General features: G+C 42.6%; 1 protein-coding gene across 5 annotated transcripts in view; it reads left to right on the forward strand.

Annotated features, from left to right (window-relative positions):
• The window catches only part of ATP8A2 (ATPase phospholipid transporting 8A2), a 316,481-nt gene that overhangs the window by 139,133 nt on the left and 151,109 nt on the right, over window positions 1–26,239 (forward strand). The window lies entirely within an intron of this gene.

Here is a 26,239-nt window from a genome sequence, read left to right on the forward strand (position 1 = left end):
AAAATATTGATCCTCGTACTGGGAAGTACGTCTCTAATAACCTCGAAAACAGCGGAGTTGTGACCAATAAACTGCTTGTCTGCCTAAATCAAAAAGCACGCTCTTCCCTTTTAAAAATCGAGTTCCAGCGTTTCGCAGATAGAGGAATAACTGTGTGCAGTGAATGCTCCAGCAAGCCGTTTGGAAGAAATTCCACATAAAACTTGGAAAAAATCTTTATTGGCTTGAATATTGCATGGACTGGAAACTTGCTGAAGGACCTCAAGCAAAAATAGTAGATGTGGCAGTAACTTGAGCTGCAGGGCAGGAACAGTGCCGGTAGGGTAAGTATGGGGCTCAGCTAGATTGAATATCTTCATTAATGGCTTGGAGGAGGAGGAGGAGGAGGCTGAACAGCTCATCAGTTAAATTCACAATTTCATGCTAACCAGGGAATTTTTGCAAGCTCGGAAAGCAAACATGGAACACAAAGCATGGAGTGGTTGGATCTTAGGAGACAGTATGAAAATAAAACACAAAGATGTGTGTTTTTGTGGGGAGAAAGAGAGCTGGCATATTTCTTACACGGGATAAGTTTGTTCAGCGTGTTTTACCTGGCTGTGTGCATGCCTCTGCTGTACTAGTTCGGGGACGTGCTTTGGCAACGGTAATTAGTGTTGGATTCTTATTCATGTTGAAGACTGTGGGTAAGAATTAAAATTGGGTCATAAATACTGTAACAAATCAGAGGCTATTGTTCATAAGGCCATACTGCTCTAAACTGCAGGCTGATTCTGCAAAGATACGGAGGGGCCGTAGCCCTTCGGATTTATAAGAAATGAGGGCATTTAAAACTTTATAAATCAAACTTTTTTTTTTTTAAAAAAAAAGGTTTCTTCACAAAGAACTGGTTTGTGCCCTGAGCTAAGCTGCAGTTCAGCCTATTGTTCCTTGGTGTTGATGCAAACCGTTCTCGTTCAAAATATCTGCTACCGAGTGGCTCAGTAAGTTTTCTCCTATTCTGTCTGTAGGGCCCTCACTGGAGGAGGGAGGGAGGGAGGGAGTGTCCAGTTGTGGTTTTCCCCACACCAGTATGCTGGCTGTACCCGTACGGTGCCTGTGGGGCACTCCAGAGAAGCACGTGAGTGATGCCTAGCGTATTTTTATGTTCCAGCCCACGCCAGCTGTGGAGGCAAGAAGTCAGTGACATCGAAATCCTTGCCTGTGCTGTGTAGCACACAAATACTGATGCACTCTCAGGCGATTCTCTGTTCACAGCTCCGTTGGCTTTCAGGGAACAGAGGGGCTCTGGATCCCATAGTGCTACACTTGTCAGACCTGCCAAGAACATTTTACTAGATGCTGTTGTAACCGATGCTTGGTGTTATTACAAGTTGGGGAACACGTTGTTTTCTAAATGACACTGGATTTCCTCACTATTATGGGTATTACTGATGTTAGCAATTTTTAAATTGGTCGCGCTAATTAGAAAGGCAAGTTTAAGCTCCCTAATGGGAAACGTGGACAATTTTCTCCAAATAGGCCACTGATCTATTTCGCTTGATTTCTAATGTAGGTAACCAAGACAGACAAACGTGAAACCAGACTTAACATCTGTCACTACTTTTTAAAAAAAATTACTTTGGAAGGCTTTGAAAAAAAAAAAAAACAACACACAACTATATTCTTCCTCTCAAATAATTGAAGTATGTTGAGAACTTGTTCCAATTAAACCTTCCAAATTCCTTGTTTAATTCCTACTATAATCACTTTGCCTTATTATCGTTTTAGAATATCTCCAAACTATTCATTAATGTCTCACATTTGAACAAACTCTCGAATAATTTTCATCAGTGCTGTGACAGCCTGAGCTTTGCAGTGCTGAGGAAGGGGAGAAACCTTCAGCTACCAAAGGCTGGAGCCTGGCTGGAACGCAGCAGGAGCCTTTGCATCAGGCAGTTCAGAAACGTCTGAGGAGAAGCTGGTGCTCGAAGGGAGACAGCCAGTGCATACAAAGGCTGTCTCTACTACAATTATTAGAAATAATTCTGTAGCATTCCTTTAGAAGTTAGGCAGTTCCCATTTCTTCCCATTGATTTTGTTCTGAAATGTGCTAGAGAACTTGGTTCTGTGCAGCGGTGTGACTGGAAGATTTGAGTGACCCTGCAGATCTTTTTGGTGTAGTGTTTAAAAACAAGCATGATGAAGGACGATGACATTAAAGGGGGTTTAAGGCATCCTAATACTTCACTTGGTAGCCAATTCTTGAATTTAATTTAGGAATTTATGAATTCTTGAATGTAATGCATTTATCTGTGGGGATCCAGCCATAAAGCCTCTCTCTGGAAGTCAGCTGCAGTAGCTCCCTGATCCCCTGAGGATGGCAGCCTCGTCATGTGTACTGAATTGCCAGGCATAGTATTCATCTGAAAGTGGTTTTACAGGTGAGAATTAATTTCTTCCTTCCCACTGGTCCTGTCCTGGCATTTATTGCTTTGTTTTCTTAGGGTTTCTGAGCTAAACCAAACAGATTTTTTCCCACTACCATCGTTCAGAATATTTATACACTAAATATTTTCTTTTTAGAATAAACAAACTCAGATCTGACTTGAAATCAACTTGAATGAACAATCCCTTTAAACTTCAAATTGCTCATCAATATTCTTGTTGCTTAACCCTAACAATCCAGCTGGGTTTTGCAAACATGCTTGAACGACGGCAGCTGTTCAGTTTGTGCAGCTCCCCAAGATGTTTGGTATCAGAAGGCTGTGATTTACCCAAGTGATTTGAAAAGCTATAATGAAGCTTTGACTTTATTAACGTTTCTTTGCCACAAGTAGCTTTAACATGGCCGGGAGGTACCACAGCAGCTTTCTATAAACTCGAGAACTTGACTGGGCTTTAGTATCAGTGCAGCTACGGATGCATAACCTCAGACGTGGCCCTGTAGGTGCTCCCTACAGCACAGGATTGCGAGGACCTTGATCTGGGTCGTTCACTGAAGGTAAGGGGATCACAGGAGCAGGTGGGCAACAGCTTTCTCCTTTTTTGCTCCACTGCTACAAGGTAGAGTAAGATGGTTGCCCAGAGAAGAGCACCTGTCCTACTTCATGCTTCAAATTTGCTTCATCCTAAGCATATAATAGAGTTGTTAGAAACATCTGGGGCTCTGTCCCCCAGGTGGATGATGTGGGGGTAGCCCTGAGTGATAATAGACTGGGGAAAAGGCTCCATTAGTGGTGTTCTAGCAAGGGACCCGGGCTATTATAGGGCTGTAAAACACCTTCCTGCTCTAAAGCAGACCAGCAGAAGGAAGGAAAAACTAGAAATTGCCTGGTGGGTATGTGTGGTGCCTTTGCCCTCCCTTGTTCTCCCCAGTAATTTTCAGTACTTTCCACTTCATTCTCCTTTCTCTACTTGGTGCCAAATTGTGTCTTCTGGGGGTATAAGTTTGGCCATAGATGTGGGTTAAAGACTCTCTAATAAAATTCTCTTTACAGCCTGATTCTGTGAGGTGCTAAATGCCTCCTATTAGATGCTAAGTGCTTGACACATTGTGGGATTAGGATTTTAAATCAGGTTAATGCGATGATGGGCCTGTGATGCTGTCATTAGTGAAACATAATGGTGAAAGGTTAAGCAATAATCTGCAAAATGTTGTAAGTGTTAAAAATCTTTTTTTTTTTTTTTTTAAAGAGGGGGTATTTAAGGGATAGAGTACTAAAATCTGGGAGTCATTTCAAAGGAGTTCACAAAGGTGGAAATGGGATTTGACTCTGACTTCAAGTCCACGAAGGTATTGTGAAAAGTTACTAATGTAAAGTGGTGGGTTTTGTTTTGGGGTTTGTTTTTCTCTTTTTTTTTAAATGAGGGAGTAAGGGTATTAAATTGGCTGAGCGATTGTTGTAGCCTCTCATACTGTGGTTTTTCTTTTTTTCTTCATGCACCATATCAAGCACAATGACCAGAGTGTTTTGTTCTTGTATTTCTCCCTCAAGTCGGAAGGATGTGCAGTGGAGGGCTTGTTTCAGGTTTTGGGATTGTTTGCAAACATGTTTTGTACTGAAGATGTGGTAATGAGGCATGCTGGATTGAAGTGCCAAAGCAATGAAGCAACGGATCTCTGGATGAATGTTTAAGAGCAACCAAAACACATTTTATTGGAGAAAATTCAAAACTTTAATTTAAAATAATAATACAAAGCAGGAATGCTTTCAAGTGGTGATAAAAATTTGGAGGTTTGATTGAGCGTGGTGCTGAGTGCCGTCAGAATAAAGCTGAAAGCACCGAATAAAACTGCTAGAAACCAGAGAACTTGGGTTTGGGATGCTTGCAACTTGCAGACTTGAACCTGTTTCTCTGCTACAGATTTGGCATAGCTGCACTCTTTGTGATGGGCTGGTGACTGCTTTAGCCATCTTAAATAGCTTTAAAGACTTCAATAGCTATCTGTTTGAAAGCTCGTATATAAATTGAAAACTGCATAGAATTAAGGGACGCTGCTTTCCTGACAGTAGCATGGGCCATATAACTTAGAGGGCCAGGCTAATGCATTGATGTAAGCCACTCAACAGCAATAGCCATCTTTAAGTGTTGCTTTGTATTTTTTTCCATACATTTAAGTGTTTTCTGCAGAAATCCTTTGTTTTGCATATCAGCATTTTGCGCTTCAGAATAGGACATCACTTTCTAGTAGAGAAGATGTTTTCTGGTAAGTAAGAAATTTGCAGTAAATTCTGATGGGCACAGTTTCTTAGTTGTAAAATTCACAAGTATATTTTGTCTATTTTTTTTGTAGAAGGCCTGAGTTAACCAATTATTGTAGAGTAATGTAAATGTTTAGTTGCATCTTCTCTATTTTCCATAGCAAATTCTTTGCTGTTATACAAGTATCCAATATTTGTATTGCTTTTCTGGTGATGTCTCTTCAGCATCCTGTTTTATAAACCCCAAGAAATGGTCTTGTTTGAGAGTACCTCCTGTTCAGCTAATGTTTATTTGCAAAATCACTTGCATTGTGTGTATTCTACCACTCCATTACGTCCATGAATTAAAATAAATGGATCTATTATTTCTTCCTGCACAAATGGACCTGCAGGACTTCATGCTTTTTCTCCTCCCATGAATGATTATGAGTGGAAGCATGTTCTGTTTTGGCATAGGCTACGTTCATGAAATTGTTCCTCTAAGTGGTTTCAAGAGCAATCAAAATGATTTTGCCTTGTGGGTTGCAATAATGGAATAATTCTGTGGCTGCAGCCTTATTTGTAGCAAATTAATAACAACATTATGAAAACCTGTGTAAACTAATAATGTCGAATGTGACACGAAATTCCTGCCTCCCTCCTATTAGTTACTTGTTGTTAGAATTGCCTGTCACATTGTATTGAGTTACTGGAGTGTAATAGAAAATTTCACTGAAAGTTACTCCTAGTTCACTGTAACCAGTCCTGCTTTTGCTCGTCCCTTCAGGACGGGGAAAATATTTTTTATTTGAATACAGTGAGAAAGCTTCTGGCTCTTCGTGTCCCCGTGAGGAGAAGCTGTGATTCACAGTCTGTCCAGATTCTTTGGGAAGGCAGACATCGAGCCCTGTTTATGTGCAGCAGGGGCAGCTGAATGCTACGGGATGAAATGTGGAGCATGTGCTCGAATTTTATTGCAGCACTGAGGCGGACTGGTGGGGTTTGTGCTTTGTTTTCTTTGATCTGGAAGTTGCAGTTCACAATGCAAAGCAGTGAGCTGGAGGCACAAGGTACAGTTCCAGTCTCCCTTTTTTTCTTCCAGAGCCTTCCCCCCTAAATCCAAACCTCACAAACCCCCAAGAAGCCCCCCAAGCACTGCAGCCTGAGTCAGACAGTGAAAACAAAACAGCATCTGTGCTTAAGCAATGGCCAAGAAGGAATTAAAATATGACTAGAGATAACATTGTCCTGTTACCTTGAGGGAAGTAACCCTCAGCAGAAATGTTGTGCTTGCTAATTTGACCAATTTGCACAAAGCAATTCCGAGTGTCTTTTGCCCTTTCTCTGACACTTGCATTCTCAGACACCAGCTTAGCCCGGCGAGGGGAGGGATGCTCGGTGCCAGCTTCAGATTTGAGAAATGTGAGAACTGACATCTGTCTGAGATGATTCTTTTCAAACCCTGCGACACACAGAGCAATGCTCTGTGGGATTTAGCACGGGGAATGTGTTACGGTACAGTAACAGCTGGCTACAAATATGGGCAGCAGTCCTGAAAATGCTAACAAAAGACAACCCAAGCCTGGGTCAAAACACAGAAGGGAAAGAAGACGTAAAATTACTTCTATCTTTTAACATAAATTTGTTAAGCTACCTATGGTTCTCTTCCTAATATTGTCTTAAACCGTAGGGGGAATTGCCTTATTTCATTGATACTGTTGGTATGGGCACTGTCAAACTCTTTTACTTCTGTGATCCTTGCTCCAGGTTGGTTACTGTGCTTGTTCCACCCCCCAGCATTTCTTCCCTTTCCAGCCCAAATGTTCAACAGCTCTTGGCATAAATTTGCTCATTTTTCATTAGGCTTAAAAAAAAAAAAAAAAAAAAAAAAAGCTGTTTTGCTTTATGTTATGATAATTAGATGGAATTAATGAAGATTAGGACAGGGACATCACCAAGGAAAAATAACATGCTTCTGAGCTGGGAAGGCATTAAAAATTAGTCTACATGTCACATTTTCTTGTAATGTTTTGGTTTATTCTTGCTTTTAGTGAAAGACTTTACCAGTTGGCTACTTAGAGTTGTTGAAAAAATTCTTCCAAACATAGCGTGCCATACTCGATCCAGTTGTTTTATTTGAGCGTGGCTATCAGTTTTGAATGGAGTGTGAAATATTAAAGGAAAGACAAGGAAAGACAATACTTTTCCATTTCAGAAACTGAATCTGTGTTCTCAGAAACAGCTACGGGCTCATGAATTAGCACATACAGATGGGTTTTGCTCATTCTCTCGATTCTCAGCATTAAACTAAAAAATGAAAATTTCCCCTTCTGTTTGCAAAGTTGGCTTTGACAATCTGACCCACTGCATGGCTGTCTCGTGGAGGCTCCAAGCGGGTGACACAAAGTTTGTCAGAGCTGAGCTGCCAAGGCTGACGGAGGCGAACAAACTCCGCAGCCTGGTTTTCCTAGGAATCAGCAACAATATGTTTTTCTCCCAGGGAGCTTTCATAATCTGTCGCCACTTTGCCCTTCTGAAGTTACACGTTCCTTATGCTAAAATCTTCCAGTTTGTGCTTCCCCTTCTGCCTTTGCTCTGTCCTTAAACTCTTATGAAGATTTCTACCCCAGGGAGGATCTGGCTTACTCGCACATCCCAGCATCTTGGCTGCTCTTTTGCTTCGCTCCAGTGCCTAGAAAACAACTCGTAGCTCGTGCAGAAGCATATGCAAACTGTCTCCTCCAGATGCAGTTGAAGGATAGGAACACCAGAGTGAAGTGACATCTCAGCTTGATGGGATCCAAAGACAAAGATCTGTGTGAGACGATTTGATCGCAGTAAGTCTTGCCTTGAGTCCTCCAGCTGACTGCAGACCAAACTTCCTTCACACACCGCTCCTGTGGTCTGTGTTTTGGTCTGCTGTGGCTTCACCTCTGCTGTGTCTCAGTGTGGTTTCTGATGAGGAGCCTACAATGGAATTAAACCCTGCCTGGATGTGATGACAGTGACCATAAGCGTCTTTATGGAGTTGGGAATTTGCACTTTTCAGGTTTCCAGTACTAGTGATGTTTCTGTTCTCTCGGAACTTATATTAGCCAAGGGAGATTGAAGTTGCACAAAACTTCTGCCATTCCCCCAGTTCATCCAAGTCTGCAAGCCTTTGAAAACAGGGTTTCTCAAGTGAGCCACAATTTACAAAGTGTTGCTCCATTGCATCCATAAGTTACAAACGTTCACATCTGGCTTGATTTGGGTCTGGCAAACTTGCAGAGCTCAAGCTTTTACACCAAGTAGTCCTAGAGGCAGACGAGAGGGAAAGCAGACCGCAGGGCTGAAGAGGCGATACTCAGGTCAGGCATCCAAGGACTTGCTTCTACCATGAAGTCTCCCCTTACTTCTGCTGCAAAGCTAAGACACAAGATGTTTGTATGTGCAGTAGATCAGGAGAAGGCATTGCAAATGGGTTGAAGTGCGGTGAGGATTAATGGCAGGAGCCCTGGGACCATGTGCTCCTTGTCAAGGATGTTCATGTCACTTGGCTTATCAAAGCCAAGCAGCGATAAGGAAAAGCAGAGCTCCCTCAGGAAGTGGTTTCCATTTAGTGAGACTTCAGGAGTTCGTACAGGCTGAGTTACAGCCCCGTTAGCTGGAGTGCAGCCTGGTGGTTTGCGTTGGCTGGTACCAGCTTCCTGAGGCGTGTGGTGCTGAAGCACTGGGAGACTGAGACGGTCACGGATGGGCTGATGAAAGCGTTGGGTGTCAGGCCCTGAGCTGCAGCCAAGATGCTTCAGCTGCAGGGAGGCTGGGAACAGGTTGAGATAATTTGCCCCAAGGCCAGTGCTTTCCTGTGCAAATAATGGGGAAAAGGCTTGTCCGATGGGAATTAACTGCTGCCACATCTCGCACCGAAGACAAAGCTATTATGGAAACATATTTTATTTTTTTCCTCTTGTAGCACTCACTGCTCTCTTTGACTTGATACTAGCAGGTCATGTAGCAAGACCTTGAGTTCCTTTGGAGTTAGGATGATCAGAAATGAGAGTTCGTGATGTGATCACATCATGGCAAGCTGAAGGGACGGAGTCTTCATGCCCAGCCAAAGAAAACCACCCCCACTGCAAGGGGCTAAAAGGATGCTGTTGTCAAAAACACAGTGGTGACTTGTAGTGATGGAGGAACTTCTAAGTAGTCCTCCTGCACACTTAACTGAGAGGAAATCATTTATGCTGGAATAAATGGGGTACTGGAGTTTTTTTATGGAGAGAGCTGGCATGAAATACAAGGTGGACACTAGCCCGTTCTTTTAAAGCTCTTAAGGTATGGGACAAAGCAAACAACCTTAAGGATTCAGTGCTGAAAAGAAGTGCTCAGAAAACTTCCAGTGTGAAGCTTTTTGATTTTTTTAATATACAAATCAACTTATATATATATATAAATGACTAAACAAGACTGAACATAAAAACGGAGTACTGATTGCCAGGAAAAGGTGTGTAGGGTGTTTTGTTTGTTCTCATTTCAGTCTTTGGGTTCAGCGGCATCCAAAAATTCCTTATCATTGACACCAACATCTTTTTTTTCTTCTTAGGAGAAAAAAAAAAAAAAGCTTCACTATCTAGTTCTGTGTTAGGTTAAATGTGCAAACAAAGCTATAACTGGGGGAAAAAAAAATAAAAACAACAAAACCTCACCCTTCTCTAAAAGCTGGAACATTCCTGGCATTTCAGCTCCTGAAAAGCTTGATTTACATTATCCTAAATCATTCTCCTTGATATTAATCAATACTTTCTCTCAGTTTTAAAACAGGAAATAGCTTCAGCCTGTGTTTAAACCCTGCAATGTCTCATGTCGTGACCTTTCAGTATTTGCTTGCTCTCCCCCCCCCTTTCTCCTGCTTTTCTCTTTTCACATAGGCCCCGTAGTCTGTCTGTCTTTTTTTTTCTTTTTTTTTTTTTTCCTGAACTGTTGGCACCGTGGATGTTTCATTCCCTGCTTCACGTGCATGTGTTTTCCAGGCTTCAGTGCTGACTTCCTCACCTCCCGTCTCTTTGCCCTTTCCCTCTGGTATCGCTCTGGGTTTTCCCAGCCCTTCAGCTTCTGCTCGCGGCCACTTCAGCCCTGGGCTGTAGGCTTCTGTTAGCCTGAAAACTCAGCTCCATCTGCCAGGATAATGAACTTTTCCATCCCAGCTGTATAAATCATCGTTGTGGACAGTAGCGTCAAGTAGGTAGGAGCGTATGGGAGGCTAATCCTGCTGCCCAAACAGGCAGTGCAGCCATCCAAAGGTACTGCCCGTTAGGAAAAGGAAAGCATATATTTCTTTGTGGCACTCTGCTCCGTAATTCAATAGTGTTAAATCCCTTCCTGGAGGGGTATGGGGACACTTAGTATCTCTCCCCTGCTTTTCGTTTGTTGCGTTTGGAGACCTGACAAACCCAAAGTATTGGAGGGCTGTTAGCGTTAGCTGAGCAGACACGTCTTGAGCAAGCACTGTGCGTAATTTTAACAGACCTTGGCATAATTAACAGGATCTTCCAGGAGGGGCCCCAGAACTCAACTGGCCGGGATATTGTGCCTGGCTTTCCCAGACGCTGGGAGCGGAGGCTGCTGGCAGGGCAGCTGTCTGACGGGACACCGCGCAGCGAGGAATGCTGCTGGTAAATTTATCCACTCATGCACCAGAATCAACAGCTGGCACCCTTAAACTTCGGCGTGTTTTCTTTCATTTTGGTGCAGGTATTTAGTGTGGCTATGAACGGTGGGGGAAAAAAAAAAAGTACAGAAAAAATGTGGGCTTGCTTTTGCCGGCTGTTTTATTTCTTTTCCCTTGCCTACAAGATATGTTTTTTTAAAGAGCCGAGTCTCCAGAGTGCTGTCCTCAAGTTCAGTTTCCTGGTTGAAAATCTGCATACGGTAATGCAATATTCTTCTCCAGGAAAGATTTTTATGGCATATGTAAATGAAATAAGACCAGCCCCTGGTGGTATTGACAGGATGCTGAGAAGGAAGCTGACTGTGTATTAACGTGCTCGCGGCTTAGGTCATTCTCACCGAACCCTGCAGCTCTGTGAGATTCAGCTGCTTGCTGGAGATGACTTCGCATTCTTTCAGTGACCCTTTGTGAAATACTGTTTCATTAATGAGAAATATTTTTTTTTACAGACATCTTTGCCTAACCATCGAAGATATAGGATCGGATGTGTAATCGTTCTGTTTATAGAGGTATAATTAAAGAAATATGAGTGGGAATCTGGCCAAAATGTGGTGTAAACATATTACAATGGGAATAATCACTTGCTTTTATGATTGTTCAATTCTCTTGAATCAAACTGGCCTCTCCGAATTTCATTCCCCTTGGGGGCTGGTGTGGTTTTCTTTACTTAAATTGTTCAGAGAAACTGTGATTTCTATCAATTTCGGTTTTCTGAAGCAGAGAAGACTTTTATTGGGAGTGGAATGAGATTTCAGCACACACAGCAAACGCCACTGGTATATGAGTATGCCAGATCAGTTTTCAGGCTCGCTGTGCCGTACCGCCTTTTTAAGAAATCTTCATTTGGGACAACAAATTGGATTGAAGAAACTTTATAGTTGTTGTTCAGGAACAGTTGAAAAACTGGACAAAACTAATCCTCAGCTTCTTGCTGTGTGCTCTCTAAAATATGGAGCATGCTGGTGTGTTGCTTGCAGAAGTCTTGAAGTTGCTATTCATAGCTGGAAATGTCCTTATGGTTCTGGAGCATTAGGAGAAGTATTAATTTCCCATGTTCAGGAAGCAGTAAGCTTTTTGTCTGCTTTCTGTAGCGCTGAGTTGAAAGCAAACCTTCAGGCCAGGTTTACCCTTCTAGCAAATATGCACAGCAGAAAGAAAAATATCCTTTAATGGAGTAATTGGCTGTTTCCACCAAGTACTCTGTGTTTAGGAGGTGCTGTTGATAGCAAAGCTGAGAAATGTCTGTCAAGCAAAACACTAGCAAAGGATACAAATAGCAGGAAATTTTCTGCAGCAGGAAAATTGAGTCAGCCTGATGAAAATTCTGGAGTACTCCTTGTGGATTGAAGAGCCCGCTGGCATTTCTTCAAATGGAGCCATGCGTGGAGCTGATTGTCCAAACCAGAGTATCTAGACTGGACTCTTGTTTTTCAGGTACACAGTGGTGCCTAACATCTTGTTGTGGAACAGGTCATATAGCTTATACCAAGACACTTACAGTCTCCAGTCTCTGCTGTGAGCATCCTCTTGCCATGGAAGAGAAATGCTCCTCTCCTCTAAGTGGTGACTCTTTCCCATCTGATCAGGTGAACACCTGCATGCAGGTTGTGCAGTGTGTTTGCTTCTCCTGTTTGCTAGAAGTAAGAATAGAGGTACCGCCCGAGGTAGAGGTGCTTTGGCAAAATGCTGGTTTAATATTCTTGCCATTTTTAAGATCACTTTCTGCATTACAGAATGACTTGGGAATGGCTAAGGAGAAGTATATAGCGAGGCTTTGCATGTATGCTGTGGTGGAGTCCTGAGGGTGGAAATCTCAGTGCAATGCAATCTCCCAATTTGTCATCCTGTCCAGGCGGGAGCTCCTTGGGATCCTGTTCTGTATCCCTGAGCTTTTCCCATTTGGTTTGCCTTCTGGAAGTGTTTTAGCTGAATTAGGTATGTAAGAAAGCTGCCACCAAAGAAATTAAGGAACAAAATATCAGTTACTGCCACATTACGTGGATGAAGTATTTCATTCTTGCAGCTCGCTCTCTGACTTGAGGAATAGTGGTAGCTGTGCCTTCTTCATTTCTCCCTATGCCTCTCATTTTTCATGCTATTCCCTACGCTTCTCATTCTTCTGAATATTCTTCTTAAAACTTTCCATTGCTGTTCCATATTCTTTTTATTTTTGCCTGTTAGTACCAAAATAAAGGAGCTGTGGTACACGTGCCATGAGAAGTAGTTAGATTCTTAAATTCATCATTCTTTGCAAATGGTTTTCTTTAGGAATTGTTAGTGTAGGATATTTTGGTGAAGATCTAGATTATAGCATCCTAAAACGTGATTTGTAAAGGTTAGTGTGACCTTCAGATGTGTGATGTTAAGTAAATAAATAATGAACATTTACTTAAATCTTTCAAAGCATAAAAGCAAAAGGGACCCAGCCACATGGGAACATACAAGCTGATGTAAGCTCAGCCAGGTTTCGTAAAGGCCAAATCTGAGGCAAGGAGATGATAGCAGGCCAAGCAGATTAATCCAAGATGTTCATGAAAAGGCTCGCTTTTCTCTTTTGTGAGCTCCCCCTCTCCCCGGAAAGAAGTAAACAATGAAACTATGAGAAGAAACTTGAATTCTCTGTGTTCGTAAGTACTGTAATTTTGCAGTCTTTTGTGCACTTAAGCAGTTTTAACAAGTTGAAAAAACCTGATCATACATTGTTAATTAGTGATAACCGATCTCTTTTTGCCTAGAAGAAAGAGACGTAGAAAAGCAGGTGTACTGCTCTCGGGATTTCAGTTCAAAGCAGTGAGAGATCAGTTCCCCGGCATGACATAGCATTATGTTTTACTGCACAAATAGCTATCAAATTCGTGGCGATTCCACAATTAGAATGGGAGCTGGATCCCAGCTTTTCTCTTCTGAGGTTTTTCGGCAGGATTTCTTCACAATTAGCTGACAGTACTGCAGTGTAGCTGTTCTTTGGCTAGCGATATGTCTGTGTAGAAACCTATGTTTGCTGTAGTTGTCAGCTAATAATCTTGCGCACAGTTCTGTGTATGAACATTTTTACTGGGCCAGACCCAATCTAGTCCAGTTTTGTTTCAGTGACCATTGGTATCTAATTTGGAAAAATGATGTAATCAGTGAATGTGGGATCTCTTTTGCCAGTAGCTGCCTCTGCATTTTGTTTTCATGATCCTTGATTAGTTATTTTCATAAACTTTAAAAAAAAATTGTTTCCCCTGGATGTGTTAAACTCTAATCTTGATTAGACATTGGTCTCTAACCACAGCCTGAGCAGAGGGTGCTACATACTGTGCAGAGAAAGTACCTCCTTTTGCTTGTAAGTCTGTCCAGTAAAATTTGTTGGATGCCATCAAGTTCCTGCATTTTAAGAACTGATGAATAATCATTTCCTGACTGCTTTTCCCCTGCAGCCACCTCATCAAATGAACCCCTAGCGTATTGACTTTGTTGCCTTTTTCAGATAAAGGTCCTTGCTCAAAAGTTCTTTCATATATATGGCCTTCCACGCCTCCCTCTTCTAGACCTACTTCTTTTTATCAGTTTGAGAGATAAGAGCTGCCTGTTAAGAAAGTGGATACACCATGGATTTATGCAGTAGCATAAGGGTTTTTTGGGTCATTTATACTTTACAGATTTACAAAATTGCTTCCTTTTTGGACATAACTGAGCAGTTTCCTTAGCAGGAGCTGAGATTCCTAAGTCCAGAAACATGATGTGCTACAAAGCTTTGCCTGACAACTGATGTGCTGAAGGTCTGCAGACATCTGCCTTCTAGCCGGTCAAGGACAGAACAACTGAGACAAAAGGTTGTTGGTTTGTAGCAGGTCGCTATTGTGCCTGGATTTGTCTGAGATGCATAAAACAGGCTACCATGGGTGTAAGTGCCTTTAAGGGCTGGCTTTGGTAGTTGGGTTCCCCTTCCCCTTTTTTCTTCTTCTCCTTCCCCCTCCTCTTCACTTTTTTTTTTTCCCCTTCCCGAAAGGGATGCCAGTGTCAGAGTGGGAGAGAACAAGAAGAAGCCCGAGTCTGCAGAAGCAGCACTTGAGGGTAGTTCTGGGAGGTGAGAGGAGCAGGACAGTGGATCCTGATCACCAAACCCTGTTCCTGCTGTAATTCTGCCACTTACTCAGCAGTAAAACACCTCCATCTCGTCTGGCTTTGTCCCTGTCACCTGAAGAAGACTTAGGCATTTCTCTGTATCCAAAGGAACAACTTAGTTTTCCTTACCTGTTTTGTACGTCTGGGACATGATAATTTAACTCTGACCACAGAAGTTGCTTCTCCTAGCAGTTAAGTAACTTCCAGTTAGAGATGAAGCATCTCGACTGAAGATGAAGATGAACCAGCAGGCATCTTGCTGAGCCCTGGGAGAGTAAAATGTAATACGCTGCAGCCAGAGCTTGTATTACACGGGACACATTTGAAGGAGTTGTAGAGTGCTCAGGTTTGTGTGTGTGTGTCTTAGTGTTCTTCTGTAAACACCACAGCAGCCTGACGGCAAAACAGGGTTTTGGGAACAGTCGAAAGTCTGGATGCCTTTACTCAAGTGATGCCAGAGGAGTTTGTCACTGGAAGCTCTCCAGTGAAAGGACGTTGAAAGAAAGGTGAGGCAGTGAAATGGAAGACAGGAGAAGGAATGTTAAGCGGCGTGGAAAGGGAAGAGGGGAGGTCATGTTTGTTTTTGCTAATTATGATTTCAGGAGAATAACTGGCTGCAAAATTACTTAATTATCTTGTGTTTATTGTAAACTCCTATGCTTTTTCTGAAGACATGAGAAGTGCTTTTCCTTCATAAATCATGTTAAATCAAAGCACTTTCATTATATTACAGAGCTCTATAAATTGATGTCACAACTGAAGGAAAACACTTTTATCTGCAAGCACTTAAGAACACTGCCACTTTCAGAACCATGTAAGACATTACTAGCTGGCTTGTTCGACTCCTTTCAGCTTTCATGCTGACATGTACCATATTGAAGACATTGGTTGTTTGTATAATACTTGGTTTGATCTTTTTTTCCTTTTTTTGCCTTCAGTACTGTTGAATCAATCAAAGGAAGTTATTGCTGTGTTGGGCATTAGCATACATTTAGATGGTTCTGCATTAAGAACTGTTGACAGAGGAAAAGGCTTTTAAGTCAAAAAGGAGAGTAAACAGTATGACCACAGCTGCTTTGAGGTGTGCTGTTATTTCTGACCCACGTATATTTGAAAATGAGCCTACATGGACTAGCAATTATTCCAGTTCAAATTACACACTTGTGAAAGGTTCTCCCTCTTCCACTTTTTTTTTTTTCTTTCTTAATTTTAATTCCTTTATCTCTAACAATGAGGCAAATGCTACAAATGGAGAGAGGATGCTCAGTGGCACTTGGGATGGTTTGCTCTGTTCATTGATGAGCGAGCATGACTGAGCTGATCTCTTTCTCTGCGTGTGCTGAAATAGGAAGGCAGTGACAGTTGCTAAAGCTAAATACTCAGAATTGCTGCAGGACACTTGGATCTGACTTCCCTTGGAAACTTCTCTTAAGATGGACTTCTTTGCAGACCTGGATTCTCCAAATGTCTGACTGATCATCTGGACCTCATTCAAGCAACATTAATATCAGTGGAAGAATTTCTGATTTCAGTAAACTTTAGATTGGGCACATAGTAATTAGCTATTAAATGGAGTAGAGAGCCACCTAAAATGCATCTGTGGCTTTCCTAATAGTGGTCTTATTTATAACGTTTTATAGATGCCGTAGATATGTACTCAAACATGGGAAGAGACAGGAATTAAGATGTGGCTCAGATATAAAAGGCTGGGAAATCGTAATGTTGTCCGTGATGTTTATGGCACAGTGCAACAGAAAGGGGTTTTGTTTGTCTGACGACCTCCATTCCAGCTCTTCAGTCAAATCTCTTTTTCACACTGAAAGACAAATAGGTGTGACAGCTGGAATCTTCCTAAATGCTAATATATATGCCAAAGCTTCGCAGCAGCTGTTACATAGGAACGAGACTAATGAGCAGTTTCCTGAAACTGTTCTACTGTTTATTCCTGATCAGTTCTCTTTAATTAGGAGAATTAGATCTAGTCCTCAGTTTTCTTTTTCTCCAGTAAAGGTGAGGGAAAGAAACTGGAAATGTCTGTTACCACACGATCCGACCTTCTCTGAAAGCAGGGATATGATCAGGCATTATGCACTAATGAGAAAAATGATTATTTAAGACAAAATGAAAATCAAACTTCTTGTTAGCTGACCCTTTTGGAAGGAATCTTTACCATGTGGAACAGCTACTCGCTGGCTCAGAGCAATTTCTGGCTGTCTAGCTTTCCCAAGAGATCGTGTTTATTTCTTTCAATGGGTTGGCTTTTATACCAGATGTGTTTTGTTTTTTTTTTTTTCCTGAAGAGTCTGTGGAGTAAAAAATAATTAAGAAATTTTATAGTGCCTATCCCAAAGCAACATTAACTTCTTTAAAGTTGCCAAGTCTAATGCACGTTACCATCTGATGTATATCTACTGTTAAAGTACCGAAATCCAAAGTTAAGGAAAAGAGGCACAAAGTTATGTAAATTTCAACACCAGTGGATTTATTCAGCCAGAAGAAAGGGGACGATGTGACAGTGTGAAGTCTGAAGTGCTGATGGAGAAGGAAAGGCAAGGCCAGAGGGAGAAGATTGTTTACCTGGAGAACAAGCTTCGATAGCTCAGGATGCTAACTGCATGCAGGGGAAGATGCTGAGGCTCCACGCTGCCTTTCCCCTGCTGCAGCTCCTGGTTACACCGTCTCTCACTGAGACCTGCTTCATGGCAATGCAGCACGTGGACTAAACGTACCTGTAGGAAATTCAGGCCTCATCATGTGTGGCAGAACCAGGTGGGAACTTGCTTTAGGGACCGTATCACTTCTTCAGGAGTCAGGTAGCTCTGGTAGCTCTAGGGAACCTGCTTTGGCAGGGGGGTTGGGCCTGATGATGTCTTGAGGTCCCTTCCAACCCCTACAATTCTGGGATTCAGTGAAATCACAGCATTGTCATTAAATTGAGACTTTAGTGATAAAACAGTTTAGATGGAAGGGCCCTCTGGAGGCCTGGTCAGCCTCTTGCTCAAGGCAGGATTGCCGTCCCCAGTAGGTCCTGCCAGCCACGACTTTCTTCAGATGAACCACGAAAATCTCTTAGGAGCAGAGATGGCACAGTCTCTCTGACAAATCTGTTCTGTTGCTCAATACCTTCATGAAAACATCCCGGACATCCAACCTCAACCTCCCGATTTGCAATCTGTGGCTGTTGCCCCTTGTTATGTTGTTTGACAGGATGAGGTTGAGTGACTCCACTTGGAGCAGTTGTTCTCTACCCGTTGGCCTCTTCACCAGGCTGCACGAGCTCAAGTGCCACAACTGCTTACAGGTCATGCGTTTTAGACCCCCGACGATCTTTGTAACTCTCTGCTGGACTCTTTCCAGTTTCTCAGCATCCCTTTGCAACTTGAGGGTCCAAACCTGGGCGTCTTCCGGATGTTGCCTCAGCTGTGTTGAGGAGAGAATGGTAGTAACTTCCTTCTGTGTCCTGGTCACACTCCTAATGTACTCAGTACCCAGAATTAATCATGGTAAAAGTGCACTTTTGTCTCATTGTAGCTGCTGCCTGCCATAACCCCGAGGTCCCTTCCAGCAAGTCTGCTACTCGATCTTCCCATCCTGCACCAGTGCATGGGGTTCTTCTGTCCCAGATGTGGACTTTGCCTTTCTCCATGTGAGCTTTGTGAGGTTTGGCCCCAGTTTTCTCAAGGTCCCTGTGAATCAAAGCCGTGATTCCTCATCATCCAGGCCCCAAATGTCATCTGCAGACTTGCTGAGGGCACCCTTTTTGTCACCATCTGGGTCGCTGATGGTGTTGAGCAGGATGGACCCTCAGGCTTCTCTATTACCAGCTGGACGCTGTAAGCTTGACTTTACTCAAGTGAATTATATTTTATATGAAAAATAATGTATTCACTGTGTCTCAAAAACATTTAAGCAGTTGGATTCTCACTTGCGCTAATTGCTTTGCCCTGTTCCAGCATGTTGGCTTGTGTTCGGGTTGTTTGTGCTGGGGATGAGAAGTGTAAATGAGAACAAAAAGCTGTATTCCTAAAAAATTAAACAAGAAGGAATCTACAGTACAATTAGAGCCAAATGCATTTAGAGACTAAGCAGATTTTTTGTTCCGTGTAGTTTTTTTAATTTTTTCTTTTACGTCTAAGATGTAGTAATTTACTTTTTTTGGCATTCAATCTGTTTTTAAAGTTTTTTTTAATCTTAAGTGTTAGCTTTGATTTTTTAGTCATGATCAAGAGTGACTGTAAGGCTATTTGTAGACTGTAATCTTGATGTTTTCCCCTTATACCCATGGGAGAGCTGCTCATGTAATATCTTTCTATCTTCATGAACTGAGTGTTTTGATACTTTCATGTTCGAAGTTGCTGAGCCCTCCTGGAATTTTGCAGTGGAAACTCTTGACTCTGCCTTGCACATCACTGCCAGCAAACGTCGAGCAATACTACTCTGACCCTGCTAGGAGAAAGTGAAACGCTGTGGCAGGGATGGAGAGAACTGTATGGATGTAGAGAAGGTGAAGTTGCCTTTCAAAATTTACTGCAAGGAAAATTTAGGGCCCCGAAGATGCATGTTGGCAGCCCAGCAAGACAGCTGCCTTTGTCTGTGGTTAGCCTACAGTCTGCACCACGTAGACCCTGTGATTCTCATACTCGATTGTCACGAAAATAATCAGCACCTCTGATTTTTGGAAGCTTGTAATCAGTTTCTTGCCTATTGCTGCATATGTCCTCTTCTCCTCCTCCCTTCCCTTTGGCTATTTTTGGCACAGTCTAAAATACAGTCTGTGTTTTAGTGTGCCTTCTAACCTGCATTGTAGTCTTAAGTTGCAGACTTAGCAGGAGCTCAGAGAAAGTGCTGTACATCTGCTGAATCTTTCAGACATGAGAGCTTTGCACGTTACCAGCTCTGTGTTCAGCTTCTGCAACTTATCTCAAGAGCTTTCCAGTTGCCAGGAGTACAGAAGCAGTCGTATTTAATGAGCTCGCCTTTTACCTCGATCACTGATGGTCTGATGGCTGTGGAGTTTTTCTCACTGTGTTCTGTTTAGAAAAGGAGTTGTTGTTTTGAATTTTGTCAGTGTTAAATACGTGAACTCAATCTGACATACAGTAGACAGATTTACATGAACTGAGTAAAGTCCAAGTCTCAGCATGTAACTTAAAAAAAAAAAAGTGCATGCTGCTACAGAATCCATGTTGTTATTATCAGATGAGCATAGGCTCTACTAAAGACTTTCTTAATCAGAAAGCACTGTGAGCTGACTTAATTTTCGTGGCTGGTTTTACAGAAAGAAGGCATCTGCTTACCTGTACAGACACATTCTGGTGTATGTGGAGAGTATTCTGTCTCATTCACAAGAGCACCTTTCCTGCTTCCTATTAAAGGCCGTGAATATTTTCAGCACTGGGAAGTCATTTCTTTTTCTCATAGGTTTTCTACCTTTAATCTTGCTTCAGTCGTGCAGAGTAGCTGTGAATACAGTTCAACTCCTCGCAGTTCTTCCCCGCCAAGTTTTCCCAGGGAACTTTTCAAGGAGCTGTTTCATATGGTCTGGCTCGCTTACCTCTCTCAGTAGTAGCCCAGGCTACGCGTGTTTTACCTTAGCAATAATAAGGTAGCTCTGTCTGAGGCTTCACTTCTCTAATAAGCTGGACTTTCTCCAGTTCAGTGTTACCGTGGCACTAATGGTCTGAAGCAGTCCAGTGCTTAAAATCTCTGTAGCAGTGAAAGGACACCATCCTCTTTTATTCCTGACCAATCTGGTATGAAAAGGAATGTGCAGGAAACCTCCTGTCCTCTGCTCCTGGTAATGGGCTGGTTCTTTGTGCTGCCTCTCAGCTGCCCAGCGTTTCCCCTCAGAAGAGCACAAGGTAACAGAAAAGGGCTCATTATCATGTCAGCTGAAAGTTGTCAAAGCCGATTCCTTAACTCCAGGAAGGAAGCTCCTTCAGGCGATATTCCGCTGCCTGCTTTCAGCAGGTTAACTTCTTTTAATGCATCTACCCTCTCTGTCCTGCTCTAAAACTCCTCGTGATGTCTGTTCGGGAATCTGGTTTTATTCTTCCTTAAGTAAAAGGGGTGGTGGAAGGGACAATGTATCCTGGCATCTATTACTTAGCACTAACTGCAGCATTTCATGGCCTTTTTATAAAGGTGCAAAGGTTTGACATCTTGAAGACCTGGCTCCTAGTTCTGTACTGCACTGCAGTCTAACTTAAGAAGCAAAATTGTTGGCCTAATTTGTTTTTTTTAATCAAAATACTTGTGCTTTCTTGACTGTTCTGTGTTGCTGGAACTCTGTCTGTACTGGTAGGTCAGAAACACGGATGAGACTAAAACTAAAAATCATATGTACAAATGAAAATCGGCTCTGAGATTTGAGACACGTTCAGGAAATGAGAACAGCAGTTTCTTTGATACATTTTTCTCAAAAATCCCTGAAGATTTCTTTTAATAATGGCGAGGTGGCCAGCTTGAATCTTTAAAAAGCAGCATAATTCCACAAGCATAATCCAGAAGTCAGTGCAAGTCTGGAAAAAACAGAGGCAGGGGAGGCTTGCTAGGCTTTTACCCTTGTGTTGAAGCAGGTCGTGTGCTGGTGCCCCGTGTGATGCCCGTGGTGTGGGGTATTAGTTCCATGCACTCTCCTCTGCAGTCGAGTCCTCAGGCTTGAAAGGAGCTTCAAAATGAGGGGTGCAGGGGACCAGTGCGTGCTGTGTTCACCCTGCTGTCTCTTCTGTGTTGCTGCTACATAAGTAGCTGCTGTTCATTGCTGTTTGGTTCACAAACAACAGTGATTCTGCATCTTAAACCTGATTTCTGAAATGTTCCCTGAGATGTGAATATGTTGGAAACATGTAAAGATGGTCAGTTTTGTGAGAAAGCAGGCATGAATGAAGGAAAAACTTCATCACTGAGTAAGAGAGAATTGTGGCAAGCTGGAGGTGATGGATTCAGAGTTCCTGGAGGAGCATTGCCCCAGCATCCTGAAAGAGTTCATCCATCCATGGTAGCATCCATCCCTGGCACAGAGGTGCCTCTGCACAGGGCACCTTGTCCTTGCTGGGACAGTCATGCATCAAAACTGTGTTAGTGGGGCACGTGGCTCCCAGAAATATGGCAACGTTAGTGACCGGCCATGGGCAGAGATGCCATCACTAAACTTCCTTGGTGTAAATTTAGTCATGTAAACTTGTGTAGTTAATGACTGAGCACAACAAAAGAACTTTTCTACCCTATGTAATATATTCTAATGCTTTACGGTAATCTGACTTTGCTCTGGAATATTAGTTCTTTTTTCTCTTTACCTTCCCTACTTCATTCTGGAATAGTAAAGAATAATTCATGTGGAAGGGACCTCAAAGATCAAGTCCAACTGCACGACAACTGCAAGGCTCACAAAAAATTGAAGCATGTTCTTCAGGGCACTGTCCAAATCTCCGTTGAGCACAGACAGGCACGGGGCATCACCCACCTCGCTGGGAAGCCTGTTCCAGTGTTTGAACACCCTCACACATAGTAAGCATGCTTTGAATAGTTTTCTCAAAGTTAATACTTAACCTGCCTCTGAACAGAGTGCAGATTTAATAGTTCACCAAGACGGAGAAATAAAAGGGAGCTGGTTCCAGTCGGGTTTCCAGGTGTCACTATCTTTTCTGTCTAAAAGTGGCATGATTTTTTTTTTTTAATCTTGGTGTGCACGCTCGTGCTCAACTTCCCTAGCTGTTGAGAGCTATAAAACCCAGAAAATCACCTCTTTTCTAATGCTTAAGGGTTTAGGGACTTGACTCCAAGCTTCGAACTTGACTTTTATTCTTGTTAAATAGGGGCTTGACTGAGTGAAGGGTGGGAAATACCTTGGTGTTGTCATGAAAGGAATTGGGGGCAGGAGGTACCCTCATCTTTTTTCACAGGTACAGCAGCACTCTGACCTCTGAGGTGTACTGGTAATTCTGAAATTGGAAGTCTCCCTTTCCTTAAATGGGTGCTGTTTGCACTGTGGTTAGTGACCCCTCTGCACGATATTCTGTTACGCTACAGCCCTCTCATGATGATTGCTGGGTAAGGCAACCTGCTTGAGACTTCCAGGACAGCCTCTTCCAGGAGCACTCATTCAGAGATCCCGTGTCTTTGAAAAGCAGTGCGTAGATACAAGTTGATCATTTTTATGTGTTATTGTTTTAAATTCCAGGAAATTTTTTTTTGGAGGGGGAGGAAAATGAGCCATGCTGCGTTACTAGAAATCAGAAGGAAGAAATGAAGCTGTCAGAAAGAGATCTCAAATCTAATAGCTACATTGCACTTCATCTTCCTCCTCCAGCAGTGTTCAGGGTTCATTTCCCAGGTGTAAGGTTGGTACTGGAAGAGGCCGCGGTGTGCAGCAGCAATGGTCGGGGCTAACAGGGCTCCTGGTCCTAGAGGCAGGTGCCCAGCGTGGCTCTCCCCATCTAGGCTGGCTTCACCGCAGGGCACAATCCCTCCCAATGGGCTGAAGTGCTCATTAGTGGCCATGGTCTCTGTTGTCACTTAATGTCACCAAGTGTTTCAAACCTCTGTGAGCAGCCGTGCTGGGTGAAACGCGTGCGCTCTCCCCGTGCGTGTGCTGGAGGTTATGAAAGCGCTCGTCTCTGTGCTTCAGAATGAATTTTTTTTGCTCTGTCATTAGGAAAAGAGAGATTTCTCTCCTGCATATGAACTGCTCAGCCTGATTAGCATGGAAATGAAAGTGCCTTAATCAGCTTGGGGTGAGGGAAGCTCAAAATTAATTTGATACATTAGTTTCACTTAAAAAACCTATTATAGCTTTTGCCACTAGCGACCGTTATAGTTAAAAATGCAAAAGAGTTTCCCGTTCAACGCCGTGTTTATGCCAACTCATCACTTTCCAAACGCTTCGTTTTCCAAAGTAGGTTTTTCATGTTTTATCTTTGTCCCATAAAGCAGGCTGGGGGAACGGCAAGCGAGGCTGAAACAGGCAGGAGCGATATCAAAGAGCACAAAGATGCTGACTTGAAACTTAACCCTGTGTTCACTCGGGCACCGTGCATTGTATCACACTGCTAAATACACTGAATCCAGCTTATAAGGAGATTATTTCATAGGCCTTGCCCTGTGGAGATCACTTCAGTGGCAACTGCGAGTGACAAATGAATTGCAGAGATAACGGAATGCAAGCGAGGAATTCTCCAGTGATACTGAAAAGGGAATGTATATATTGAGAGCAAACATCTCTGGTTTTGTGATAAAAAGGTAATAAATGGGTTTGAGCCTTCCTCTTCAGAAGGCTCTGCGTGATTCAGTGGTTTTATAATTATCAAGACAGCTTTATGTTCAGAAGACATTTCTATTATTCCTAAAGTGAAGCAGAAGGAACTATTTGGTACCTGGTAAGCTAAAAAGAATTGCAAAGTGTTCTATAAGCTTGTATGCAGAGGTGTAAGTGTGTGTTGTGGTATATAGAGTTATTCTAAGCATTAAAAAACTGTTCTGGATAGCCTGAAATTGGGAGTTAATACTTGCTCAGAAAGTCAAGTATGCAACTAGCACGTCAGTGAGGCTAAAGAACTGAAGGAAGACTTTTTTACAGTTAAAACAAGGTGAGAAGAGACTTCTGGTAAGTAAAATGTAATAGAACTTTTTTAATGTTTGCAAATAGTCTTTAAATCAGTCTGATCAGTGAAGGCAGTTTGGATGATGCTCAGGAAAAATGAGCAGGGTGTGGAGAAATGCAATCGCAGCTGAAATGACAAAGAGGGGTGAAGCTGTGGAGGTTTTTACAAAAGCTGGTAGAGGTTTGATAACACATTCAGCTGTTTCTTCAAAAGAGCTTGAGCCAGGAAAATACCATGGGAAAGAATTGGCAAGAGCAGGAATTAAAGTGAGGAAGTGGGAATTGCGAGAGAAGGGAAGGAGGGCACCATAGATCAATTTGTTCAATGCCAGGTGCCTGTGGAGGGACCAAGTGGGTGTTCAATCCTGCCAAACAAGCGTTCAAGAGGGGAAAAGCTCTTGCACCTGGGGAGAATTTAGCACTGCAGTAGTGTAAGATGGGTTTCATCCTGCCTGTAGCAGGCATTTTGGTGTGAGCTAGTCAGCTTCAGCCCCTTTACCTGGGTGGAGAGAGAAAGGGCAACTTGTAAGAGAAAATGAACTGTGCCCTTAAAGTACACGTCTAAAGCAGGCCAGATGGATTGCACTCCACACGTGCCTATTTTTCTCCACTGACTCTAAAAGGGGTGTGCCATGAGCAGCAGATAGAGATGTCTCCTCTGGAGGCACTTACACCTAGGCAGATGAATTCCTTTGGTGCTTTTTATGAACATCAGGCTATCCATCAGCTCACTGAGTGCTGTCTCCAGAGCTGTAAGTACTGCACCAGAGCCAGTCCCTGGGAAACCTGGATGTCAGCAGGCGAAGTAGATTTTGAAGTGCTTGGTAAATGAAAAGCAGTCGGTGGAAGGCACGTTTTGAGTCAACACGACGTGTGCGTGCTTTTCTTCATCGCTGCTCAAGTCTGTGCAAGATGTCTCAGAGCCTTGTGGATGTGATTCAAGACCGGCCCTCGCTTGGATGACACCTGGCTGAGGTCTGCACACCTCAGTGTGTGTCAGAAGAAATCAAAGGCTAATTAAAAGCCGCTAAGTATGACGTCCCGGTAACATTCCTTGCTTTCTGAACGCTGCTCTTAGTGGTGCTTTAATTTACCTTGCTCCTCTTTCTGAGGATCAGCGTATGTACTTAAATGTCAATATTATTGATAGCTCTCAGCTTTTTCTGGGCTGCGTCCCATCTTTGCCTTCCCTGAAGATGAGGTCACCGAGCATTTTGAAGTACTGGTGCATTTTACGATAGAACAGGGTAAAATCATGTTCGCTGCAATAAAGGTAGGCTCCTGAGAGCCTCTTGTGTTGCATTAACGAGGCATTTAAAGGAAGCAGAATATCAAATTAATGTTTCATGTTAAAGACATTAATGTCTGTGCTTAATCCCTGTTACAGCGTGGAAGCAGGAGGTAATACTTGAAACAGCTTCCTTCATCGGTTTCCTCTTTTTTTTCACAAATTAACATTAGCAGTTTGAGTAAGAATGCCTTAAAAGAGTACCTGTCATCGAATTAGGGGTGGGAGATGTATGCAGTTTGCAATAGGCTCCAGGCCCTTTGATTTAAGGGGGAGTGGGAAGAGGGGAAAGAAAAAGGTGTAGAGGGAGCAAAGGAGAGTGAGAACCAGAACCGAGCTGTGCCTTGCTCAGGTGGGCAGATGTACGGGGAGGGCAGATGGCCTTGTAACACGGTCTGATTATATGCTCATCTCTTATGAATTATTTAACCCTGTTCTTTATTAATAACATTTTGTATATACAGTCGATAGCCTCGATTAATATTGAGACTACGTTTATTTTCCATCTGTGGTTTGGAAACGATCAAGTTTTTAAAAATATTGTTACCAAAATGGGCTTCTAAGTAAAGTATTTTTAAGAAAAATATTTTTTAAGATATCACCACTTCATTTTTGATGTCATCTTTCAATGAAAGATGACAGAACTGTTAGGAATTCTTGAATTGCTTTGGTTGTCTCACAGATACTCCTAGTGAAAAAAATAGAACTGGAAAATCCTTCACCTGTGCTTCAAGCCTCTTCAAGAAATAAAGCAAACCTGAGCAAATCTTCCAGCTGAGTAGAACCTTTTTTTTTAAACAGGCAAGGTGTATCATGTAAAAAGCTTGCTCGTGGATGTGTCTACCCAGGCTGAGGAAGAAACTGAA

This window comes from Anas platyrhynchos, chromosome 1 (assembly GCF_047663525.1).
Source record: "Anas platyrhynchos isolate ZD024472 breed Pekin duck chromosome 1, IASCAAS_PekinDuck_T2T, whole genome shotgun sequence".
In the NCBI taxonomy this organism is placed as follows: domain Eukaryota; kingdom Metazoa; phylum Chordata; class Aves; order Anseriformes; family Anatidae; genus Anas; species Anas platyrhynchos.